This window comes from Dendropsophus ebraccatus, unplaced genomic scaffold, assembly GCF_027789765.1.
Source record: "Dendropsophus ebraccatus isolate aDenEbr1 unplaced genomic scaffold, aDenEbr1.pat pat_scaffold_772_ctg1, whole genome shotgun sequence".
Taxonomy (NCBI): domain Eukaryota; kingdom Metazoa; phylum Chordata; class Amphibia; order Anura; family Hylidae; genus Dendropsophus; species Dendropsophus ebraccatus.
The window spans coordinates 51,039-55,956 of record NW_027210371.1 but is presented as its reverse complement, the minus strand read 5'-3'; the positions used below and the strand labels follow the sequence as shown (position 1 = coordinate 55,956).

Here is a 4,918-nt window from a genome sequence, read left to right as displayed (position 1 = left end):
CTCCTTTTTATTTTAAGAACTGTTTTTACTGTGTGTGTATGTGTCTGTTTATTTTGTACCATCTCTTTTTTTATCGTGACCTGTACTGTATGCACTGTCCTTTTTTATTTGATATTAAATTTCACTTTAATAAGAGCTTTCCTGTGTTCTAAAAAGGCCCTATGTCTCTGAAGTAAAACGTTACCAGGGGTAAGTGATTATCATAAGATTGTGATAGACGTAATTTGTAGTTGCCTTCGGTGTGCATAAGGATAAGGTGTCACGTCAGCCTTATTGTGACGTGTGGTGGCAGCAGAAAACGTGTAACTGGGTGTTAGGTTCTGGTTGGTAGCTGATCCAAGACGGTCCGAGGTGAGCCCGGTTGCCTACTAGCCAGAACCTAAGTCACGGGGATCGTGACAAATTGGTGGCAGCGGTGGGATATCTTAGAACATTAAGTCTGTGGAGTAATAAATTGCTCTGTACACTTAAGGGCTGAGTTATCTGTAGCAGACTTTTTCAGTCTACAGGAAGGCTCTCAGTGCATACACTTGGTTATAACAGACATATATATATGTGAAACAGTTTTTCCCCTCCCCTGTTCTCTGTTCTTCTATCCTATCTTTTATTTGGCAAATCCCTGCTAAAATGGCGGAGGCATATCGAAACTACACGAGAGATGGGCTACGCAGTCTTTGTGAGCAAAGAGGTCTGGAAGGAGGGAATCGCAGTAAAGACCAGCTGATCCAAGCATTGATGGAAGATGATGCCCGGCCAGAGCAGCCTGTGGTCACCACACCATCATCGGAGGCAGCAGAGGGTCCGGTTCTGGAATCCATGGGGCACCAACGTACCGGTAGCGCCAGTCCCCAGAATGGTACGGACTCTCCTTTACCTTTGATTCTCCAACAGATGACCGACTGCGACCAAGCTTTGCGGTTGGAGCTCATACGGGAATTTGCAGCAGCGGCAGCACAACAGCAGGAGGCTGATCGAGAATTCGCAGCACGCGAACGCCAAGCTGAACGAGAATTCACCGCACGACAGGCAGAGGCCGAGAGGCAGCATCAGCTGGAGCTAGCACGTGCCCAGAGGTCCAGTAATTTCCCACCCAACCGTGAGTCCAGTGAGACGGGACACCTTAAACCCCGTTTAGATCACTTCCCGGTGATGGAGAAGGATGGGGACCTGGACACGTTTCTCAGAGGCTTTGAGAAAATTTGCAGACAGTACCAGTTGCCTTGTGAGCAGTGGGCGCGGGTACTTGACCCCAGGACTGAGAGGCAAAGCCCTGGAGGTTTTTTGTCTCCTTGCCCAGAGACAAGGACGGTGACTATGAGGCCATTAAGCAAGCCCTCATCCAGAAATACAATCTCTCGCCAGAGATGTATCGGAAACGATTCCGGGCTATGCAGCGTGGACCTCATGACAGTTATTCAGATGTCGTTGATGGATTGAACACCAACTTTCACCAGTGGATCGAAGGACTGTCTATCCACACCTTTGAGGATCTCAAAGACCTGATGGTCAAGGATCAGTTTTTGCACCTGTGTCCCGCAGAAGTTCGTCAGTTCATCTTGGACCGAGAACCCAGAGACGCAGCGCAAGCAGCCAAGCTGGCCGACACCTACACTGCCAATCGGGCCCCGCATTATCAGAAGCCGGCAGTGACCAGCTGGAAAGGGGGTAAGCAGACTTCTACCAACTCTGTCCCTGCTACTCGACCCTCTGGGGGTTCTACCCCTGTGGTCCCCACCAAACCTGTTGCTGATACCCGCATCTGTTTTATGTGTCGCAAAGGGGGACATATTAGTCGAGACTGTCCCGAGAGGAAGAAACCAACCCCTGTGCCCAAATCGCCGGTTTCCCCATCTACTGTTTTGTTTGTGGGTGGACGGGGAGGGAAGCTCAGTGATAACATGCAGGCCGTTACCGTGGGTAACAAAATCACAATGGGCTTGAGGGACACTGGGGCGGAGATCACCCTGGTTCGCCCTGAACTGGTGAACGAAGAGGACTTAATCCCTGGGAAAACACGAACTGTGACTGGGATTGGAGGAGTGAGCCCCGCTTTGCCCATGGCGAGGGTATTTCTTGACTGGGGGGCTGGGAGTGGAATAAGGGAGGTGGGAGTGACGGATCATATTCCCACGGATGTCTTATTAGCCACTGATCTTGGTTCCTTAGTCTCCCATTATGTACCTGCTGATGTCAGGGAGGATTCACAGGTTCCTGGCATTTCGTGTGAATCCCCCTCATTGGTTGGTGCTAGTGCGGAGGTCGATAAAGATGACCTCCCTGTTTGTACTAACCCTTTAAATGTGATAAACATGGGTACTAATCCTGATGCCAATGACATAGGTAATGAATCTGATGTATATAACCAGGACTGTACCAGGCTTCCATCTGTCCCCCTCACCCCTGATCCTCAGCAGGTGGGCGGAACAGATTGTAAGTACATAGCTGTGGTGACGCGTAGTGGGCGGGGCCACTCTGACACAGTGAGTGGAAGCTCCTCTGCGGTGTGTATACCAGCAGCTGGAGGGTCAGCTGACAGCTCACAGCTGACTCAAGGCATCAGAGCAGACGAGGTGATGTCTGGCAACTCTCAAAGTGACTGGGCCCAATTTCAGGCAGCTTTGCTGACTGATGGGACGTTACAGAAACTGAGAGATCTGGCTGATAGCACCCCGGCTGAATCGGATACCGAGCGGATAACCTGGGATCAGGGCCGTCTCTATAAGCAGATGATTCCCACCGAGGATCAACCGGAATGGGTGCAGAGTAGGCAGCTGGTAGTGCCTCGTCCATTCCGGGAGCGACTACTGCAAGTGGCCCATGAGATACCCCTCGCAGGCCACTTGGGTATCCGCAAGACCCAGGACCCGGTTGAAACAGCGTTTCTATTGGCCGGGTATGGGAAAAGAAGTGTCTAACTTCTGCCGGTCATGTCTGGTCTGTCAAAGGATGGGAAAGCCTGGGCATGTTCCCAAGGCTCCCCTCATCCCTTTACCGATCATAGATGAGCCGTTCCAGCGGGTGGCCGTAGATATTGTAGGACCGTTAGCAGTACCCAGTAGTTCTGGCAAAAGCTACATTCTTACCGTGGTAGATTATGCTACTAGGTACCCAGAAGCAGTTGCCCTATCCTCCATCAGGGCCGATAAAGTTGCGGATGCACTTCTCACCATCTTTTCCCGAGTAGGATTTCCTAAGGAGATGCTGACGGATCAGGGAAACACAGTTTATGTCTAACTTGATGGAGTGCCTCTGCAAGAAAATACAGGTGCAGCATCTGGTCGCCAGTGCCTATCACCCACAGACTAATGGTCTGTGTGAGCGGTTCAATGGCGTCCTCAAGCAGATGCTCAAGATGCTTGTGGAGTCCCACGGACGGGACTGGGAGCGGTACCTCCCGCACCTGCTATTTGCTTACAGAGAAGTACCTCAGGCATCCACTGGGTTCTCTCCGTTTGAGCTCCTCTATGGAAGACGAGTACGGGGTCCCCTAGATCTCATCAAGGAATCCTGGGAGGGAGAAGTGGGTCACCCCGACGTCTCGGTCGTAGACTATGTACTAAGATTCAGGGAGAGGATGGAAACCCTGACCGGCCTGGTTCAGGAGAACATGGCCCAGGCGCAGGATAGTCAGAAAAGGTGGTACGACCGAAATGCCCGAGAGCGCATTTACGCCGTCGGACAAAAGGTGTGGGTACTAGTACCCATGCCTCAAAACAAGCTGCAGGCCGCATGGGAAGGTCCTTACACCATTCACCAGCGGGTGAATGATGTGAACTATGTCGTCACTATTGATCATATTCGCAAGAAGCACAAAGTGTTTCATGTTAACATGATCAAGGCCCATGTGGAGCGTGACACGTGCGTCATGCCAGTGTGCAGTCTGCCAGAGGAAGGGGAGAGTGACAGTCTAGTTGACGTCGTAGCTGATGCAAAGACCGAGAGGACCCTAGCCGAGGCCCAGCTGAACCCACAGCTAACAGAGACCCAGAAGTCCCAGCTGTGGGCGGTGCTGAACCCTTTCCTGTCCACGTTCACGGGGAAACCAGGGAGGACTAGCCTTGCGGTGCACCATGTAGACACGGGTGCGCACCTCCCTATCCGACAGTCAGCCTACCGGGTCTCCTTAGAGGTGCGGGCGGACATGAAGAGGGAGATAGAGGAGATGTTGGGCATGGGCGTGATCCAGAGATCCCATAGCTCATGGGCCTCATCCGGTTGTTCTTATCCCTAAGAAAGACCGGACAACTCGTTTTTGTGGGGACTATCGGAAACTGAATGCCATCACGGTGTTCGATGCGTATCCGATGCCCCGCATTGAAGAGTTACTGGATCAGCTCGCCGGTGCCCAATACATCACGAATATGGACTTAAGTAGGGGATACTGGCAGATTCCCATGTCCAAAGAAGCCCAGGAGAGGTCAGCCTTCATCACGCCATTCGGGCTGTACGAGTATGTCGTCATGCCCTTTGGCATGAAGAATGCCCCTGCCACATTTCAGCGCTTGGTTAACCAGCTGCTCGAGGAGTTTGAAGGGTTTGCAGTAGCTTACCTGGATGACATCGCTGTGTTTAGTCAGACCTGGGAGGATCACCTGTCCCACCTGTCACAGGTGCTACAGCGGATCCAAACAGCCGGGCTGACAATCAAGCCTGGAAAGTGTCAGATGGCCATGACAGAGGTCCAGTACCTTGGACACAGAGTAGGGGGAGGGACCTTGAGACCCGAACAAGGTAAGGTGGAGGCTATTGTAGCCTGGCCCACCCCCAAGACCAAAAAGCAGGTGATGTCCTTTCTAGGGACTGCAGGGTACTATAGGAAGTTCATTCCCAACTATAGCACTCTTGCAAAACCCTTAACGGACCTCACAAAAAAGAGATTGCCACAAGTGATTAGTTGGACCCCAGATTGTGAGCAAGC

At 51.9% G+C, this 4,918-nt stretch overlaps 1 pseudogene; it reads left to right on the top strand.

Annotated features, from left to right (window-relative positions):
- Positions 1-627: 627 nt before the first annotated feature.
- LOC138779820 (uncharacterized) lies at positions 628-2,915 on the top strand (annotated as a pseudogene).
- The last annotated feature ends 2,003 nt before the right edge of the window (positions 2,916-4,918 follow it).